Source organism: Empidonax traillii, unplaced genomic scaffold (genome assembly GCF_003031625.1).
Source record: "Empidonax traillii isolate 1590-97213 ecotype Southwest subspecies unplaced genomic scaffold, ASM303162v1 scaffold210:size766637, whole genome shotgun sequence".
NCBI classification, from domain to species: Eukaryota; Metazoa; Chordata; class Aves; order Passeriformes; family Tyrannidae; genus Empidonax; species Empidonax traillii.
In genome coordinates, this window is record NW_020955403.1 from 183,265 (window position 1) to 205,519 (window position 22,255).

The following is a 22,255-nucleotide window of genomic DNA, read 5'->3' on the forward strand; positions in this document are numbered from 1 at the left end:
ACCCCGCGGCATGGTTGGCCCGAAGGGGCGGGGTCGGCCCACCGTCGGGCCGCCAGCCACCAACACAATGTAGGCACTGCTGCGGCATCCGCAGTCGTACAGTTCCTCGTTAGTATAGTGGTAAGTATCCCCGCCTGTCACGCGGGAGACCGGGGTTCGATTCCCCGACGGGGAGGTACATACATTTTTTCTCACCGCATGCACCCCTCCACGCAGGAACAGATTTTTGCGGAATCAGAGATGTTCTCATACTGCTGTTAGAAGAGCGCCGCAACTCTAAAACCAGAAGTACAGAGCAAAAGGCATGGAGACATAGCTGCCCACCTCTCATGCTGCAGCGTCTCGCAAGCTCAGCTACAGAGCTGGAAGCAAACGCAGGGAAAGTATTTCCACATTTAAATGGCTCAATCAGCTGAGCGGGACGGTCAAGCCTTTCAAAAGCACTCACCCTTTTTCTTAAACCAGAATGGAAAAAAACCAAATCCAGCCTCACCTGACATAGAAACAATGGGAAGAGGGACAGGTCAAATGGGCACAAGCAGAAGAGGGAACGTGGAAGGCCAGAGGCATTATGACTGCAGCCCATCATTTTAACTCTCAAAACGAGAACTTTGGTGACCAGAAAGCCCCAAGACTACACCAGACTCTGACCCGAGCCTGTACATCCAGCTAGCAGGCTGGTGCCATCTGCTGCACTAGCCAAGACTACATTGCAGAACAGCTGTGAGGCTCCAGCATCCCTGCTCACCTTTGCTTAATATCACCAAAAATGCTTTCTTAGGCACCTCCTTTTTAATAATCATTTTGCCAAAAGGCTTTATTTATTTATTTGTATGTTTGTTTATTTATTTATTCATAGTTCAACACAAGAATACTAAAAGAGATCTTGTGGGAGGTCAGCAGATACCAAGCCGTAAATGTGATCACCCAAAATTTCTCTTTCCAAGTCAGGAAGGAGCACCATGTCTGACCGCATGTAAAAGAGATGAGGAATTAGGACTTGAGAGAGGAGGCCAGGACACCCAGCTGCAAGGGGTGCAGGTGTGTGCCTGGTGTTCAGAGCAGGAGGCTGGTGGACCCTGCTCTGGCCCTGGGTTTGTGCACTCAGACAGTTTCAATAAAACTAATTTGATGCCCTGAGTCAGACATTGAAAGAAAATTTTTCTGTACTATGGGTGACCTTGCGTCAGCCGCACAAATAAAGCAGCAAGCACTCAAGTGAGGACATACACAAGAAAAATTTTCTCTGTGTAATAAGAGCCAAGCGCCAATTCGACAGCAAAGTTTGGCAACAAAGAATGATTACTCTTGACAAAAACATCGCTGCAAACCATGGGCATGTAATGGCGAATGCAGAGCCTGACCTTTGCCACCCTTAGAAATCGTTTCCTGAAACAGCATATCTTCAGCCTGTGCACGCACAGCCACGAGAGCAGCGCACCAGGAGCTGTGGGTAGCTGCAGGCACAGGAGAGATGCAAAGCTTGCGGTATAGTGCAAGACCAAGGGGTGCTTTCTGTGGGCTCACCGGATGATGGCAAAGCCCAAGGGCCTCCTGAGAGCATCCCACTGCTCTACCATCTGGATGCGAATCTGAGATGGGAGTGTGAGAAGCGCTTGAAAAAGAGGGGATGTGACATGGAGCATCATCTGCAGTGACACCCTAGAGCTTTGTATAAACTGGCAAGACTATAGCCACATGCAGACAAGCCCAGATAAACTAAATCAGGAGAGGAAAGGTGTTTCAGTGGGTCTACTGCTATGTGTATTACAGAAAGAAGAAAAAATAACCACAACATATTTCCTTTCGTGATTTCTGAATTTACTGCCACGCCTGCTTTCCTTTCTCAAAATCCACATATACGTGTCATCAGAAAACCAAGGAAACTTATTTTGTTTAGTAGGCAGTTTGTTTCAAAGCAGAGGTCAGACCATAAAATAAGGTGCAAGAACCATTTAGTAGTTCATACATGTTGGCATCCAGTCAGGCAATTTCATCTGTCATAAAACAATTAGGGATTAGAAAAGCAATTAATTCAAAACAGAAATATGCTGACATAGTGTTTTATAGTCATAAAAAAAACATCGTACAGCCAATTCTATACCTGCTTAGTTGTGATTCTTGTTTTCAGATTTAGCTTTCATAGTGCACAGGCAACTACCCAAGAGGCAAAGTTTTGCTACAGACGTACAGTTTCTAAAGTCCTAGGAAGTCATTCTCATATGTGCCTGGGCAAAGGTGAAAGGATGAGGAACAAGGAGCTCAGGGCATTGAGCAGAGTTTTACAAGGTCAGCCTTTCTCCACCTGCACAATACTTTGTTCTCACTTAAGTATCTTCCAGGTCAGCTCAATCCCAACCTCCTTCCCCTCTCCCACAGTACCAAATCCTTCCCACACAGCCCTGTGGTGCTGCCACACCCCATCTGGCAGTGTGGAGCCAGCACAGCTGGAATGCCAGCAAGCCCAGACACAGCTGCCTGCACCACTTCAGACCTCCCTGAGAATTCTGGTGTGGTCCAGTATGGCTTCCGCATGGATAAAGTCCACAGGAAGCACAAGGCAAGGGATCACTGTCAGCAGGCTTCCTGCAGCCTTTGCAGAAAGGAAGTTTGAATGAGGGCTGGCACTAATGAAATCTGGAGGAGCAAATGCTTCTGTATTGATAGCAGAAATCTTACCCTGATTTCTTCTTCAAGTGCCTATTAAATTATTCATACACAGCTTTAATGTGCATGTCTTTCAATGATTCTATTCCTTCCACTTGGCTTGCTGTCATGTGTGATTTGTCATCCTCAATTTATCAAGCCCGGGACAGCCAGTATCACGGCTGGGAGAGAAAGGTGTGGCCAAACCAGCAAGATAAGATTAGGCTGGAAAGTAAATTGCCAGTTGCAGCCCTGCTGAATGCATAGGGTGATAGCAAAGCAGTGCTGGGGGAAGGTGTGAGCGGGAGGGTTGGCCTGAGCATGTTAATGGCATCTTGCTAAAGCATCTGGTTTAAGAGTGTTCAAGCCCTGGGGACTGTGTAACTCCATATATTCTGTCCTCTGTGTGTTGTATTCATAAGTGTGTTTTATATGCTTAACTCTACCAAACAATTAAGCTTTACCAAGGAGATTTTTGGAAAGCAAAATATTGCTTGCAAATGTTACAAACTGCTTTATGTCATTAGTAATGATGAAACACAAACTTAGGAGAACTGAGTAGCTTGGAAGTTTTATATTAGTGGTTACTCTAAGGGCAAGAAAAAGAAGAGAGGCCCCCCTTCTCAAACTTAAAACTATAGCAATAAATTCGTGTTTTAAAGCTAGTTAAAAATGAGTCTTCAGCAATTTTTTTTTAGGCAGTTTCAATGGGGAAACTAAAAAAGAGCCAGATACTGAAAATTTGCTAATTGTGTTCTCACTTGGAAGTAAATTAATCGATAAGTAGGGAGATCAGGTAGAGTAGAATAAAAAATGTCACTATAAATGCTCATCAATAGCAGGAATAGATAATGGCAAATTGTTCATAAGCTTTCTTGCAGGTCAAGACATCCAAAGTAAGCACGATGAACTGACAATTTAGGAGGATACATGCCCTTTACTCCACCTTGATTATTCTACAGAGATTCCCAGTCATAAACCTTTTGGCTTATGAGAGAAGAAGGGAATGTGTTTGTCCCTCAGAAGATGCTGGAGCAATTTACACTAGTAGCTGCTGCTGTGTGCTTCTGATCCCTACACATGGTGAACCAGCTGATCATATAAATAAAAAAAAAGCACCTTAAAAGAATTTAATCTTTATTTGAGAAGTTTTAGCTTGTCATCATTAGTATCAACTTACTCTTGGACCCAAGGACCCCAAAAAGCTCTGCAGTCTTCCCACTGCACTGGGGAGTCTGCCAGCGACCCTGACCAGCTCTGTGATGGTGCCAGCCTTGGATCAGCTCCTGAGAAAAGAGCTGCATGAGGACAACAGCTGGACCATGACTGTCCCCAGTTGCTGCCACCATCCCTGCCTTGCTCTCCATGTGCAGGTGCTGTGGGCTGTGCCCTTGTTGCTAGCGCTGCCCCTGAAGAGCTCCAGTGCTGCAGCTCGCTGGCACACCCACTGTGGCAGAGCGGGATGTGGGTCTGTGAGCGCAGCATGCCACTAAGGAGTTGCAAATTAATCCTTCCATTGAAAATTTCCAATGTCTTTACACAGGTCTGAGTCTTCAGGTGCTGCACATTACTGCAGCTCCACTGGAGTCAGTGGAACAATACTAATATAAACCAGATGGGACATGACCTACTTGCCAATTAGAAAACACTCAGGCCACCATCAGGCATTTGATCCCAGTCCATGCTGTGGTTTTATGACTCCTCCAGACTAGCCTGGCATCTGTCCACATTAGCTAATAATAAGGGTAAATTAGATGTCCACTTTTTCTCCAGTAGCTCTTAACATCTTAATACTTCAGCATAATGATTTACAAGGAACTGCTCAGTTTTGTACATGAAAGACCATTACTGGATCCGATTTCATGGGACATATAGGGTGGAAAATATTTTAAAACAATATCTTATCGGTAGTTTATCCTGCATTTATTTTATTGCAGCTTTAGAATGTCTGTTTTTTTCTTTTCCTGAGCAAGACAGCTCCTCAGTCCTATCTTCTCTGTAGGAGCCAACAACCACTTCATACAGTTGTATTTCTATCTGTCAGATGTTAAATATAATTGCATTAAATTAATGTTAAATATAATTTGCATCATCTTTCTTTTCATCTGGAGGGAGCTTGCTTTGTATTTTTTTCAGTTTCCCCTTACTTCTGATTGTTAAAACACTTTTGCACAGGCAGTCTTCCTTTTTTTTTTTTAACTTCCATGTTGCTAGACATGCACACAGCTTGCGCCACCAGAACAATTAGCCTCAGCTTTTAGGTTATGTTTTTTAGGTTGTGTTTAAGGTACTATAGAGAGCTGGTATTCTGAGTCACTCATATTATTTCAAAAGTAAAGCGCCCAAAAATCACAACACACATAGGAAAATGTTAACTTGCAACTTAGGTAACTAACTTCAAAATTGCCACTTGAATGGGCCATATTTATATTTCTACACAGTTATGACACAAGTCCTTTTTTTCATTTCTAGGTATGCAGTGTTATTTCTTCTCCAGAGGGTATTATTTAACTGTACTCAGAGATCTGGCAACATCAGGGTGTCATCATGATGGGCTCAGGTGAAGATAATTCCTGCCTCAAAAACAAAAACCTAGATGATGCACAGTTAACTCCACTGATAATTTGATGCTAAATATCTATTACACCACTTACCCTAGCCAGCATTTTGCTTTTCCTCAGATTTTTTCTTTGTAAATGTTATGAGATCCCCTGGATGACAACAATTCCTTTTTTTGTGCTGTTACTCTCATTTAGCAACAGTGTGTTACAGCACACTCCTCCATCTGAGAACCCTAGTGCACACAAAACTTCTTATATAGACAGAATTGTTGTATTTGCAGAAATCACCCGTTTCCTATATACATATGGCTATTATTAGCTTCATAATCTTCTCAGTCATCAATTTTAAAAACATCTGCTTCTGCGCGGTTGGGTCCTTTTTCCACGAGGTACCAAACGAACAAGTTCATATTAACCTTTAAGCATCCAAGAATTAACATTGAAACAAAAAAGATAATATATATGTTTCCCAGAAAGCATGTTCATAAGCACTGCACTTGAATAGGGTGCAGATGCTCATCTTCTTGCAGAATAAAGAATAAACTCCATGATTACAAAGGGGATGTTTGTTGTTTAATATCGAAAGGTTTTCAGGATGAGATTTCATGTTTTTTCATAGGATTCAACTTAAAGAGATTTTTCACTGGAGATCAATACAAATTGGCCTCTGGATAAATTCAGGGTATTGTTTTAGGTCTAGGAGTGTTGAGAGACTAGTTGTTGATAGTTTTCTTAGTAATTTTACTAATGGCTGGTTAAGTGCTGTGTTTTGTCTTTAGCATAAGAAGAATATTGATAACACCCTGATGTTTTGGTTGTTGCTAAGTAATGTTTATCCTAAGTGTAGGGCTCGTTTGGTTTCCCATGGTCTACCAGTGAGCAGGTGCACCAGAAGTGCAAAGCAGAAGATAAGGAGGCTACAGCTGTCAGCAGAAGCTACAACTTGACAGGGTAAGAGCGGTGGGTGGCCTGCCTGCATGGACACAGAGAAAGAATCCAATAAGGTGTTTGAAGACCCCAGGCCAAAAATCACCATTAGACCAAGAAGGACGTGTGACAAGCTTATGAGGAGTGGGAGTGCAAGTCATACAGATATAACTGCCCAGGGATTTATTTGTTCAGGGTCCCTCTCTGAAGTCATCCAGCTCAAACCTGGTGCTGTACCACTGTATTGTCATTTATTTTATACATCTGATGGCCGAAACTCTTCTATGAGAAACCTGTGGTCAAGCCTGAAGGAGGAGGAAGTGCACATGAGAGTGAGTGTGTGTGTAAGCGAGGAGTCAAAAGGGGCACTCATCGTCTCACTGCAAAGGGTCTCCGGTCCCAGCAGTGAAGTCTCGGGTGGTGGGTGCAACTCCTTGAATGGTGCAAGGATGCTGGGGCAGCAGCTCCTCATTTAACAGGAGTGCTATTAAATTGCACCTAGATCTGGTGGTGACTTTAATCAACAGATGCAGAGAAAGATATCCATCACCTACTGTTTCCACACCAGGCCATGGCTTCTGGTCAGTTTAACATGCAGTAATTGGCCTGCTTTTAAGCTCTTTGTCAGGCATACATCTGTAGATCAGTTGGTTGGACTTCCCTTAGCTAGCCTTGGGTTTTTTTGCGCTTAGATTGGCTTGTTGAAGGGAGATGATGCAGTGCTTTCGCAGGTAATTGTCTGGATATTTGTCACTCACATCCAAATTCAGAGCAGGAATGCAAACCAGAGCAAGAACACGGGTAGAAACAAAATAGTTGTGCAGAAGAATGCTATATTACACAAAAACTTCATCAAAAATTAGGAGTCTCATACATCTCAGCTACAGATGTCTTTACTCAACAATGGGAACAGAGGAGAAATATTTACTAAACAGCAAAAGCTTCTATTACAATTTTGGAAGAAAACCTTAGTCATGTGCTTTCCTCTTTTCAGTAAACATGATAGTATCTATTATTTTTGAGGTTGCAGAAGCATTACTTATTTCTTCTGCCTGGTGTACTGCAGTCACATCATGTGCAGCATTCTGTGGTTAGTGCAGCGCCAGCCAATGGAAATTTTTGCAAACCATTTGATATTACGTTTCTACCCCTTCTTATGCATAGACTTGGAGTGCAATCTGAAGACTGCTCATTAGAGCAATGTTTATATTACTATGCACGCTTACGTGATGTTGCCAGTCTCTCCAAATTTCAAAGACTTTGTGTCTGGCACATAAGAACCTCATATTTTTAGTCTGGATTTGCCTCTATGACTCTTCTGCTAGGTTTTGTCTGGCAGCAGCATTGGCTTCAATTTGTAGAGACCGAGCTGGAAAAATGGAGTTATTCTATGCCACTGCTTAACACACTCTGCTTTTTCACAAGAAAGCAATAAAAGAGGTTTAATCAAAAAATACCATAGAGGAGAAGGAAAAAAAGAGAGAAAGAAAGCAAAAGCATTATCGAAAGAATCAATGAGAAATGCTTTCTCCAAAATCACCAAATGATAATGTGAGTCTTCATCACTCCTCAGTGAAGAGATGTAAGGGTGAAGAGAAACTGCTTGTATGCAGTTTGTTGTCCTCTTTATTTCTCAGATGCAGGTGTGTCTTTTCTTATCCTCATTTAAGCTTCTGGTCAACAAGTCCCACTGCTTGCAGTGATGAGCTGCTCCCTGAAATGCTCTTTCATTAGCTGTCTCTGCAATTCCCTTGCCCCAGAGATCTCAGAGCCTTTGCAGGAGTACTCACAAAAAACACCTACAGTGTTCTGGCCATAAAGGGAAGACTCACAAAACAGATGTACTAGCATGCTTTCCCCTTTGTCTGTAATGGAGATGCCGCAAGTTTGAGAACAATTGTAGACACTTTCCACAGGCATAGCCAGCTTTTCACAGGACAGGCAGTAATTTCCATACTTCTTGTATAGCTGTTTTTTGTCATGGATATTTCATAGGGCAGAAGTGTCTTCCCACTTCCCCCCAGCTTATTGCATAACATGCAACGTAACACTTGAACTGGTTAAATATGCTATCCAAGTGGCAGTCTCTTCACAAAAAAAACTATGGAACATCCAATCTGTCCAGGTTTCCACACATGTAGAGTTCTCAGTGGAGGTATTGATCTTCTCTTGGCCCACATGCATAACCTCAGCCTGATGTTGCTACAGCCTGTAGATCAGAGTTGAAAACTCCAGCTGAACAAGAATAGCCTTGGGTACAGGCAGGGCATGTTAAGAAATACTGCTTAAAACTGTTGGGACTCCTCTGAGAAGTAGGATTTTCTTGTCTTGAGCACGCACCAGGACACTGCACAGCCTGGACCGAAGAAATAGCATAGGTGGCTCTCTTTAGCAAAAGCTGATGTCATTTCAAATATTCTCACTAAGAGGAAATACTAAGTCTGAAAGACCTCTTCAGAAGATATGCTCAAATACATTTGTTTTGCAAGTGCCTGACCTCTGGCTGAAATCCCAGGAAGCCCATTTAGCTGTCTGGGATCTGGTTTCAGGCACTCCAGGGTGGCCAAGGGGTCTGCATCCTCTTTGTAGCTCTGGGAATTGGGATGTGCCAGGACCAGTGGCAAGACTTTCCTTCACTCATGCCCTCTGTGAGCCAGGAGAGCAGTCAGCAATGAATGATTTGTGTTTTGGGGAGGAATACAGCATGCACTCCAGCTCCCCGGAGTGGCACCTTTCCCCCATTAGCAGCCCCATTAGCAAGGGCTGGGCTGCAGGGAGCACCGTGTGGGGCTGGCAAGGGGTAACCCAAGGAGCTCACAGACCCACTGAGCACTGGCCATCCCCAACCGAGGTGATTCTCTGAAGCACTGCAGATAGACCACAGCTGGTCTTGTGCAGGTATAAGAGCTTAAATCTTTCTCAGTATCCCTTCCGTCCTACTTTTTAGAAAGCACAGCATAAAGCCTTCTCAATATCATTCCACCTCCAGAATATAAAAAGCACCATTTCTACTGGGAATCAACAGGTTTCTCTTTTTAGTGGTGGGGGTTTTTGTTTGTTTGGTTTTGGTTTGGTTGGTTGTTTTTTTCCCCGATTCCCCTCATTAACTTATCAGCACCTCCGGGCAGGGAAAATTTTACCAGTCTATGGGCTGCCAGAAGGAGAACAAAAGTCTGCCTAGCACCTCAAAGAAATGAAAAAACAAGCAAGCACAAATGTGTTGGGCAGCCTCTGTTTCCTCAGGGGCAGTAAAGTCTGATATGGAGCGGAGGGGAGGAGAGGGCAGGGGAGTGGAGGGGAGAGGAGGGAAGAACTCGGCTTGCATTTAATGTATAATTGCACCAAATGCCTATTCCTAGCTGGCAGAAAACCTCAGTCATGCAAATCCCTGAGCACACAAAGAGGTGGTGGAGGTTAAATCACCCACTGGGGACTCATGCCCACCAATGGCTGGAAAATCTCACCTGTACATGTTGGTACAGGTGACATTTTCCAGCCATCAGTCCAGCTCATAGGCAATGCGTGCTTGCCCTTCTTCCACTGCCAATATCCAGCAGGATTCCCCCCACCTTCCCAGTTAATCTCTGGAGTACCCTTGAGACGGTCCTTTGAGGGAAGTCTTGCTTTTAAATAAATACTTCCCACAAAACCCTAAAAAGGAGGAAGCAATATTTCCAGAAAAAACACACAAAGTGATGCAAGAGACTCAGCTGGACATATTTACTTTCATTGCTCAAATGTGTAGCTGGACAATAGCCATGGCAGGCTTCAACCCAAGTAATATAACAGGTTGTATATCTCTGTGAAGACATTGATGAAAGCTCAGGGAATGTATTTTTAAACATTTTTAAAAAGAAATTTCTATAAAATCACAAGTGGTCTGGAGAAGATGAACTGGGAATGGTTATTTATTGTTCCTCATAAAAGGAGAGCTTGGAGGCACACATAAAATTTTTCACAAACAGGCAGGAAAAAGAAAGGAGTTTTTCATGCAGATGAGTTAAATGCAGCCATTTAAACTATGAAATTCATTGTCACAGGATGTCATGGACACTGGGACTATAAACATAATCAAAAGAGTTAAACAATGGTGAAGACTACAGTGACTCTAAAACATTTTTGAGTGGATGCAGCTTCCAACTCCTGAAATCTACAAAGTCCAGATTTCCATAACCTAGGATGTTATACCAGGGATAAAAAATCACTCCATACTTCATCTTTCTCTGTTCCCTTAAACAGGGAGGAGGTACTGAGTGAAGCAGGCCCTTGGTTTGGTCTGCTTCTGGAGTCTCTTAATTGATTGTATTCCTCTTTAGAAATACAATCAATTGTATGTTTGTGTCCCTGTTATCCCATGAGGTGCTCCTTCAGTCTCAGAAGTGTGGTGTCTGGCTGGAAGGACACAGGTGTGCAAAGTGTGGATCTTATTGCAGACACTGAATGGGATTTCAGAGGACATCGTGCGCATCTGGGCTCTGCCATGGGCTCTTTGTGTGACTCATTTTGAAAGTTTTGCCAAATGAGAGTAATTTCTCCTATGTCTATCTTGTGATTTTGACTACAAAGCTTTGTGGAGAAGGCATATGGGCTATAGTCAGGAACTCTGCAACCTCTTTGGATACAACCAATTTGAGAGGCAGGACAACATGAAAAGGAAAGAAACCCCTCTAGCTTCCTCCCCTGATGGGAGGAGGGTGAGAGGTAGTAAGAGAAGACTATTACCACACTCTGCTGAGTCAGCAGTGCTCTCCCAACAGTATGGTAGAGGTTGTCACATCTGAGAAATGAGTGTGCACAGTCTCAGGCTAAAATGAGCTTGTCAGCAGCAGTTAGTATGACAGAGCACTCATCCATCAGCAGAAATTACAAATATTTTTAATTCCACATTGTGAGTCACATTCTTTCCTCCCGTCACTTGTTTGTGTTGCTAAGTACATATGAGTTACAGGAGGAAGATTTAACCTTGAATTTCCAAAGAATTCTTGTGTTTTTGAGGCTATTGAATTAATTGGCAAGGCATTGCTGTTGCAGTCTGACAGTTCATGCCCCTGCCCTGGCCACTCTGCTTAGGGACCTGGAGCTCTCCCAGTCTTCAGGGAGTGGGATCAGGCAGCAACAGCAGGAACCAAAAACTTCCTGGGTTTGCTTTAGGTTTTGTTAGGAAGCCAAGGTTGCACAGAACTAAACTGGTTGATCTAGACATTTCAACCATTGTTTCTAGTTTCTGATGAAAACTCCTGTGTAAAGAGTTATTTAGCTCCATGAAAACTGCAGTGAGGATTGCTGTCTGATCCTGTAATGGTGACCAGTTAACAAATAATTGCCATAATTCCCAAAATCTGTTTTGCCAAGCAGATGATACTTGTGTGTCCCAGGAGTAGTGTTGTTCCAGTGTTTAATCCACTGTGTAGTAGTTTCCTCTCAGGGGGAAGCTGTTGAGCATTATGGCACATGAGAGAGAAGAAGGAACACATTTCCAGATGTGTTTTCCTCATGAAACAAAATCTGCCATGTTAACCTCATGGCCCTATGAACCCAGAGACAGTGGTCTGTCGGACAAGCACGGATGATATGAAGCCAAGCTGCACCACGGGCAGGTGCAGTGGCAAAGACACCGTCCCAGTGTGTCCCAGCCAAGTCAAGTCCTTGGCTCCTTGTCCACTAACAACAGGCCAAGGAGCAAGGCAAGCAAGGCACTCTGAGGCCAGGTTGGAGCCTTGCTTTGCAGTATTGAGGCTGAACCTACACAGAAGTTGAACCTCAATATTTAGAACCTGAAACCAAAGCATTCCAACTATGCCAGGGCTTTTGGGATCTGCTCAGTCTCATCCACTGCCACTCCTGCTGTCTGCTGCAGTAGCTTAGCTTGCTACCCAGGAAAATCCTTTGTAGGAGTAGACTGGGAGCCCTTCAGAAAGAAAGACTCCATTTGCCATATTAGACAAGAGTTTCTAGATTTACCTCCTCAAAAATCTACTGCTGTGGAGTGGTGACACCTAATGGTAGGGACACAATGCAAGACATGAACGCACCAGGGGTGCAAATGAGATAAAAGAACTGTGCTCACTCTTCATGAATAGGAAAAGTCAATGTCAGGATGTTTTATGCAATTTACACTCCCAGCTGTGCATAATTTTGATGCAATATCTCCTTTTCAGCCTTGGCTGCCTCAATATAATGTATTTTTAAGATCTGCTCATGGAGACTGCATTTCAAGTTCTGATATTATGCTAGCCCTTTCCCCTCCTGTGTTATCCTTTGCTCTGCTGACCCTTTTTATTAAATCCTGCAATTTGTAGCTTGTCTCAGAGCAGCTTGTTCAGATTAAACTTGCCTAGGGGCTAGTTTAAATTGCTCACGTGACTTCTCATAAGAAACATTACACACATGTTAAATTCATGAGCCAAAGGCAGCTTGTGTGGGGGACGCTCTCCATTTCCTTTCGCCCTTTCCAGGTGCTTTTTTCCTCATCTTTCCACACCTTTTCCACATTCTCCTTTGCCTCCCTCCACTGTCCTTCCAGGCCTTTGTATGGAAACAAAGAGAATCTTGATACATCAATCCAGTCTGAGTACATAAATATTCAGGATTGAAATATAAAATCCATTTGTAGATAATTGTAATACAATATGCAAACATACCTGAAATGTGGGAAGAGAGCAGAGGAAACCATCTACATATCCAATGCCATAATAAAAGAAGGAGGCATTTTTGCCTCTGGCTCTGGAAAGCACAAAACAAGAATGGTTGTTCCCACTTAAATTTTGTATTGCTCTCGGTGCAGAGAATATCAGTTTCCTTCAGCCTTGCTCTCAGTATGGATCTTCCAGAGCTGAGAGCAGTACTTTGGTTAGTGGGGTACCTCTCCTGCAAGGAGCATCCCTCGAGGGTCACAAACACCCTCTTAGAGATCTGTTACTCTGCTATATCAGGAATACAGCCTTCTTCTGATTTTGACCTCTTCTAGCTCATTGCTGGGAGGTTAGGAGGTAGTCAGTATGCTGGCGTGGGCAGACAGGTTTATTTGGTTTGGAATGAGCACCTATGAAATGAAACCACTCTCAGTATGTCTGAGAGTAGTCAATCAACTACACTTACCACAGCTACTGTGAGATGAAGAAATGATGCTCAGTATAATTAAATGAAAATAAGTAACTAGGAAGGAAAGAAAAATCCTACTAGCGCCTTTACTGAGGGGAAAAAGTGCCTTTACTAAAGGAGGGTAGCTTAACTTTTTCAAAGAAGACAGTTTGATTTAAGGCTGATACAATTTTCATTAAAAACATACAAACCATGTTCACCTGAAATGAGATAAAATTTATTAATTGCTAAGAGTAAACAAAAGTTTAATGCAGATAGACCAGTAGAAGACATGCTCTCCTGACATACTTGGTTGTAAAAGCAAACTGGTACACTGTGTTGCAGTGTACTCTGAAATGCCTTTATTATTTATTGTTTATTAGTGAATCTTTATTTGCTACTACACAATACTATACGGGAAATAACAAATTCTATGCTAATATAAATCATGTTAGAACAGATCATTTCCATCTCCTGACACCCTGACCAGTCCAACCTCAACCAAGACTTCCTGATGATAGTCAAATGATGTAGATGTGGTACTTCCTGGCTATATGTAGTGTTAGATAGTTGAATATTTCATAGAAAAAAAGTGATTGAATTTGCAAAGTGGCAGAACGAATGTTTTAAGAATTTAGGTTTCCAGGTTATATGCAAAAGCTGTCTGAGAATTCATGAATGCAGTTGGTATCTATGTGGAAAAATGACAGTATTCAATGAGCCATACATCCTGTACTGAAATACAGGCACAAATATTCTTAACATTTTTACAGTGCTATTATTAGATGCTCCTTCAATTCATGTTCATGAATATGTGCAAGTTATTTTACTTAGATTTTTATCTACTACATGTCCATTGCACAAATTACAGACATAACCCCTGCCACACACACACACACACACAGACACAGACACACACACACACACACACACACACTTTTCCTCGTGGACATCTCTCTGGAGAGACACACTATTAAAATTTCCAATGCGGTACATACTGTTGTGTACATCCAAAAGATTTATGTTCTAGTCACATTTTTATTGTCGTACTGACTTATTTGATGTTGTGTTCTGTATTTTAAAAAGTATTTTACATTTTGATGTCCTGATGGTGGCAGTAAGAGATTTTACAACAGAGTTTTCAGGAAAGAATGATCCAGAAGTAAACAGGTTCATTACGTCTTCAAGAGGAAAAACTGCCTAACACATCATACCTTCATTCTCAATTTGAATGTAACTCAAGTGCCACATTCTCATTTACACAAATCAGATAAATAACCAGAAATCATGAGCTCTTCAAGAAGCACTGATAGGAGTGTGCAATTGCCTCAAACACATACATTTCTCTCCATAAAGTCTTCTTTAGAGGAGAAAGAAAGAAGTGTAAAGGAAGGGGAAAGCTGCAGACAGAGAATCCCTATCCATGCCCTTCAGATAGGACAACACACCACAGACCAACCATCTCCATGAGCATTTCATTGCCCATGGCAGAGCATCCATCCTCCTCCTTCTCCTCAGGGGATGAAAGGAGGTTGTATCCATGATGATCAGAGACTGTTGGCTACAGCGGGCAAGCTGTCACCTCTCATGTTGTTTAGGAGGCAGGAGCAAACCTCCTGTATTGCAGATAATACTCTCCCAATGTTGTTACCTGCTTCACAGTTTGCTGCAGACAGGCAGGGTGAAGACAAGCCCTTTTTTCCCCACTGTCTCTCCTTGCTGTGTACACTGTTCTCTGGCACTGTACCTAACTTTGCTCACTTGATCCCCTGTCCATCAGGGTCATGAGATGGCTGGAACAGCCATAGCCTGGACTGGGTCAGTCCCAGTGCCCAGACGAGGCATTCCCTGCATCACCAGTCCCACTCAGAGATGGGAGAGGAGACACACTGGGTCCTTCACCACCCAGAAGGGGCAGGGTAACTCAGCTGTGCTGATGACCATGGCAGTGTGAGGAGTATAAGTAACAAGGGGTACCACAGCTGGACTTGTATGGGGGGCCTGGGGTCTTGACATGCCACAAGCAGAGGTGAATACTGTCTTGGTTCTGCAGACCTATGGTGCCAATGTGTCCATGACACAAGACAAAAGAAAAAAATTCAGGGAAGAACACAAGCATGCCATAAAGGAACACGAATGGGTGGATGCGCGGTCCCTGCCTCTGCTGCCCTCTTCTGCGTTAGGCTTGCAACTGACACAAACCATCCTAAACTTGGAGTGATTAATGAGAGACTTAAACAGCTCAACAAGTCTCACAGATGTTTTTGTCCTCAAAAATTAAACAACAGTAATTAAAAGTGGTGATAGGGCTTTAAGAGAGATTAAAGATAAAAGAAAAAAAATCTCTTTCCACTGAACTGCCTTAAAAATTATATTACAGGAAATGAATGCCTGGCAGTGGAGCAGAATGGATATATTCACTACCCGTATCACAGAGGTAGACTCTGATGCAGAGATCCTTGGGAAGAGAGTTTGTAAATGCTGATAGCCTGATCCTTGTCCTGAACTACCCTGGCGTAAAGGAGGAACCACTCCACCGGAAACTCACGAAGTTAAACCCTTTTAACTCAAACTGATTTGCACAAGACCTGAATCATCCTGTCTTGTGGCCAGTACAGAATAGTGAGCTGAATTTGATGAAACCTGATGTGTCTCTTGTTAAAAATGTGACCTCTCACAAAATTGAGATGCTACTGAAAATTAAAAAGAAAAAAAAAAGGTAAAATCTTAATAACTGGGATCATGCACCAGCTGTTGTTTTACAGACTGAAATCATAAACCTATATTAAGGCTATCAGAAAAAGAATTTGGAGCATTAAAAATTTATAAAGCCTTTTGAGTCCCTAGAAAGATCATTACTAGGCAACATATTGCTGTAGTTCCCGTCACAAAGCACTGAGATGGTAAAAAACCCGGCTTCATATCAGCCCAGCTCCCTCCATTCTCACTGTGCAGAAGAGGGAGCCTTCTGAACACTTCAGTGCCATAAAGTGCCTTTGTGCAAGAAGATCTTTGCCTCTGCAAGAAGCATTGAGTCAGCAGGGGCCTGCTGAGGCACACGGGGTGGGAGGACTGGAGTCTCCAGTTATGAGCGTTCCCTGGGTTGAACTGTAGAGAGCTTGGTTATTTCTCGCACTTGCTAGTCAGCATAGCTCTGACCTTTCCCTTAGTGCAAGTTAGCACTTTCCACCTCTATTTAGCAGGTTGAATCTGACCCAAAATGCCTCACGGAAATATTTCAAATAAACAGGTTTCATAAAAATTCTAAAATGGCTTAGTATTTCAGAGCTACAGCTACTGACTTCATTCATTGTGACTATCCTTTTTATGGTGCATGCAACTTTCTCGTTTACTGATGGGTGGTTTTGTGGCAAAAACACTCAAGGGGCTCAAAGTCTCCTCAAGGCTCTGCCTTTATCTTTCAGCCATAACGCTCTGATCCTATTTATGAAGTACTTTCAGTTTTCAAGAGAAGGTGCTGTAAATGCAAAATATTAATAGTTATTACTCAACATAAATAAAAGATAATTTTTTTTGTTAGGCCTCAGAAGAAGTGGGTCAGTCATGTCAAGTGCTGTGTTAGTAATAGCTGGGTGAAACAAAAACCAATACCCAAGCTGCTGGAATTGCTATCAAATGTGTACACAAATGTATAGGCCAGCATTAGGGCTAAGGCTCTGCTAAAAGTCAGATGGTATTTACTAGGCTGTTACTCTCTCAACGAGATACATCACCAAAAGGCTGGTTTATTTCTATATCCTTATATCCATCACCTAATACTGTGTTGGTTGATTAAACATTTGTGTGCATTCAGGAGCAGCAATTTCATCTCTCTAACAGAAAAATGTTGCAGCTGGCAGTGGCTCTGGGCCAATAAAACACAGGATGTTAGAGCAGCCCTGTGTTCAGTGTTCCTCTGCTCCAGCAATCTGGATTATGTTTTTGTGAATTTATTTGATCATAGCGCTCATGAAAATTACAAATTAACATCAGTAAGTAGAAGCTAACATGGTGTCAGTGTATCTTGAGTAGTCTTTGTCACAGCTCTTAGCTCAGTCCTGACCTGCTGTGCTTCTTCCTTTCTCCAAGTTACACACCATTCAAGACTGATGCTGGTGGTGCACCACAGAAACTGCAAATGCTAAGAAAACTGAAGAACTACACACTTTGTAATTTAGGGCTAGCAAACCCAGTCAAGTTCCTTATAATGAGAGGAATATTAAATAACAATACTTCGGCATTGTAGTAACTGGCCAACAATCAGGAATTTCATTAAAGCCTTGAGTATTTAAGAATACAATTAGCTACATACCTACTTTGCAATGCATTCCTGTGTTAATTTAACTCCCCTCATTCACACAGCTCTATTGATTGTTTATACTTCAGGCTCTAAGATGAAGGGTGTGCTGGTGATTGAAGACTGATATAATCTGGCAAAGTGACTCTGTTTAAGACTGCAGTACTAATTTCACACACACACACACACACACACACACACACACACACACACACATATGCTCATATCACAACAATCTTTAGTTTTCAACCACGTTAAAAAGTGACTCATTTCTGCACTGGGAAAAATATTAGTCATCATCATGGATTTTGGCAATACTGACAGAAAAAAAACGACTAAAATTTAATGTCACATAGTAAGCTATACACACTGTGCATTCACTATGATGACATCCTAAATGTGCCCCAGGAGCCATGCAGTGAAGCCATTTACACAAGCAAATAATTTCCTCACAGTTTTAAGTCCACATGACACTCATGTAACTATCCTAAGGAAAACAGCCGAAGAGCTGTCCAGTAGGTTAGAGCAAGACAGATCAATGGAATCAGCTTTCTCCTGCATTTTCATCATGAGAGCTTGCAGGAATTTAAATGGAATTTGTTGTAAACCGTAATACCATACTGCTATTCAACTGCATGGTAATATGACATATAGAGCACTCCCTAAAGTTGAGCCTGCTAGTTCATTTGATTAACTGAACATTTAGCACTTTTTCCCCTATCTCCCTACCCTCTGTTCCCTCCTCTCCAAAAGAAAAATTGATCATTCATTATTGGCTCCTGCTACAGAATAATTCCCTCTCCTTTCCAGTGCCAGTATCCAAGTGTTCTTAGCAATAAAAAAAAACCAAACAAAAAAACCCCACAAAACCAAAAACAAACAAACAAACAAGCAAAGCAAACAAAAAACAAACAGCAAGAGGATGAAAGGTATTTTTAATGGGAATCACAAGCTAAAAAATGTAGTGCTTGCAGAGACCAGTTACAAATTTTAACATTAGCCTCCATTCCTGTGGCAAGCTAAACAAATCCATCACATCCGAGAACCCCACAGTTGGAGCTCAGGCTCACCTTCACTCAGCAATTATAGTACCAGTGGGTTTAATGGCCAGGACAGTTGGCTTAATTACATCCACCTTTCTAGCACTTGGGGAGGAAGGCAGCCTGCCAGCGTACTCCCAGTTTGGGCCTGTTGCTGCCTTCTCCTGTCTCAGTGCAAGTCCACTCAGCACTGTGCCTGGACAGCAGTACTGGCCTGTTCCTTTCTGTTCCCTCCTGCTGGCATCCATCCGGCCTGTTCTGCACCCCATCATGGGTGCCAAGCACTGCTGCTTCATCAGGAACAGCTTTGAAGGCTTCAACCCACTCCTGAGAAATCAGCATCTAGCTAGGTCTTCTACTAGGACTGGAAATATGAAAATGAAAATTTTTGCAAAGTCTGGCTCACAATATTTTTTTTATTAGAAGAGTAGACAAGCTAGGAGGAATGAGGATTCATACAGACAGACTTCTGCAGACAATTCCCTCTTAGACATTATGCCTGAATAAATTTTAAGGTTTACCTCAGATTTCCAGATGTTTGATAGCTATAATTGATTGCACATCAGTATCTCAGAGCTGGGACTATTAGAAGATTTGACCATATTATTAGGTTTTCACCTCACTATTAGAAGATTGCCTTTTAACTCTTGTAAGGGTGGTCACATGGGAATCAAGTGGAAAATAGAAAGCATTGCGAAAATTAATTCAACACCATGAAAGTTTTTTGAAAATTGTTTAAGAATATAAGCCCTCTAAGCAATGTCTACCACTTTTTGTAACTCAAAATGCTCAGCTAGCAGTAGGCATCTGACCCTGGAGTTGCAAACAAAATATTTCTAAAGTGGGATCTGGGATTTTTCCTCAAATTTCTGCCTACATAGCATTAGAAGTCTCATAAACTGGCAGAAAGGAGAGGACTCCATGCAGAGGAACCATGACCAAAGCCACTGGAGTGATTGTTGCAGGTGACAAGATTGGATAGTTGTGCAAGCATCACAGAGCACGACACACAAGCTGTATGATTTCACGCGAGAACACTGGTCCAGTTAGCAAGTAACGACAGGCTGGTTTATAAAAAAGACATTGCCTTGTTGCTCTAGTGGTGGCTCAAGATGTGAACAGCAGCATTGTTTCTTCTTTTCCTGGAAAGACCACAACATGTCCTTGCTGAAATGTAAAAATCTGGTGTAATTTAGTTTTGGCCTCTCTTGGGAGCCTTGAAACAAGACAAATATGACTACTCTGTCCACACAAGGCAGAGCAAAAACATGCAGATGACAAGTTGGAAGCTTTTCTTCCTGACCTTGGGGAGGAAGCACCAAGCTCCTTTTAGCTCTGCACTGGTTTTCAGTTTTCACAATAGGTTGTTCACATCACAAAGTCCTCCTGTGGGAACTCCATCAAACGGTGCCTCATTCCTTGGGGCTCCAGAGATGGGAGAGGAAGCTGTTACCGGTGTCATCGCAGAGGCTGCTTCCTTATCATAAGGCAAGAGGAATAGCAGCCTCAGGAAAAAAAGACTGTCCTCCTCCTCCTCTCACTCATAGGACTAAGTTTTGGAATATGCAATGAGAAATTCCCTGGTATATACCAAAAATGCAACTAAAGGAATGCTGAGCTGAATAAATTAGATTTGCCTTTGGTTTCCACCTGCAAACCCTGCAGTTGTTCCTGTCTCTTATGCAGTAAGGAGTATGATTTAATCTAGTCCTGGCGACTTCCTCCCACTGGTAATAACATTGCTGCTCCAAGAGGATGCAAATGTTAAAGCCAGGTGCTGTCATGGACAGAAAGGAATGGCCTGCTCAAGAAGGACTTTCCTATCTGGAGACCTGGAGTTGGACTTTGCATGTGTTGGCGACTGGTTTGATGTGGCTGTACTGCCTTAGTCAGCAACGAGAGAACTGAGCAAGTCAACTTTGTGCTGAAGGGAGCTTTTTCCCATTGTACAGGTGCAAGTACACCTACAACAAATCGCAGCTACTGGATGAATTGCTAATGCTAAAACTGCTCTGACACTGTGTCCAAAAGTGCAGATTGAAGGTTATTACAGGGCTGCAATTTTATTAACAGCTACAAAACGAAGTTTTAGCTGTCTTGAACATGGGGTTATTCAGAAACATCCAGGAGTCTAAACAGGTCAAATCTCAATACATACTTAGGTCAAATGCACAACATTTATCAAGATGGCATTAAGTGATGACAGGTACTATCAAGAACTGGGAAATGAGGCTGAATTTTTATGCTGCATATTCCAGAAAGATTCAGCGATTGCCACCATGCATGCATTGAGTTCAGACTAAGATAGCCAAATCCTGCCATTTGTCCTCACCCCAGAGCCTCTTGAAGAAGACCTGTACATCCTGGAGACTTCCTGCAGGGTGGGGCTGGATGGAGGTGACCTGGAAGAGGCCACTGACCAGTGTTACAAGTGTTGCATCTGTACCATGCTCTGGCTCATAGAAATTCAGCAGTCAGCAAGATATGCTGGAGCCTGGGTTTTGCTACTGGTAGGCCTCTTGATGGCAAAGCTCTTTCACAGGTAATTGCAAACCAGAAAAGCGAGAGATTTTAGCTGTCTCTGAAAGAGACACCATTCAATGCTCTCATTCTCTCTTGGTCCCTTTTTCTGTGCAAATCGTGCATTTTTTTTCCAATGGGCAGAGATGATAACTAATCATGAGTGGCCTATTGCCATCTTTGTTAGCTTGTTGGAATAAAATTTACACTTCTAGAAGGTAATAGCCAATAAATATCATTATCTTTTTCACAGGAATAAAGTACTCAAAAGTAAGAGGAAGATATACATGGGTTAAACCAAAGGAATGGATGACTGGAAGCAAAGAAATATTAAAAAAACAGTATGTACCAATCCTCAGATGTGTTGGCTCATTTGTCAGAACCAGTGGTTCTCTGGTATGAAAATGTCAGATTGAAGAGTTTGTAAAGCACTTTTTTAAGGGTCTGTTTCTTCCCTGTTATGGTGAACAGAACACTATGTAAACATCACCTAGTGTCAAAAGTTTAAAATACACGATCACTTGAAGAGCGTTATCACTTCCTTGTTTCATCATCATAGGAGCAATAAAAAGAAGAGGTGTAGGAGTACAGGTAGATAGAAAAGAAAAAGGCTTACAGTGAAAAAAGACAAACAATGGGCAAATGCTGAGAAGTGATCAGACTAACAGCTGAGGAGACTGAACTGCCTTCCCACTTGAGATGAAGATCTCACCACAGAGCCAGTGGAGATGCCAACATGGCTGCTACCCTTGACAAATTACCTTAGTGACTCTAGAAATAAAGTTTCAGCTACTTTCAGCTGGCTCGCCTACCAGGAGACAACACTGCTGTAGGCACTCACACACACAATTATGATATGTGTAACAGAAAAAAATGCTTGTTGAAAAGAGCTCTTACTGAATTTGACACTTCAGCTGGAGCATTTCTTCTGCCGCTGTAAGGAAGTGAATTACTTACATGCTAGGTTATTATTTTAATGTTCTTCAGGAGGCGAACTATTTAGTATCAGGAAAAATAAACTACTGATCAATTTTGCAGGTCTGAATCCTCTTCACAATAGATAATGCTCTTTGAAATACGCTGTAGGGAGGTGCTCATCCACTGAATGCTGTGTCTAATCTGAAATGGTCTATGCTAACACTTCCTGTAGCTTGAAAACAAAATTAGGAGGAGAAAAAAAAACA

At 42.4% G+C, this 22,255-nt stretch overlaps 1 non-coding gene across 1 annotated transcript; it reads left to right on the forward strand.

The window, feature by feature from the left end:
- Positions 1-103: 103 nt before the first annotated feature.
- TRNAD-GUC lies at positions 104-175 on the forward strand. The gene has a single exon. It is a non-coding gene; the product is annotated as a tRNA-Asp (tRNA).
- Positions 176-22,255: the final 22,080 nt, after the last annotated feature.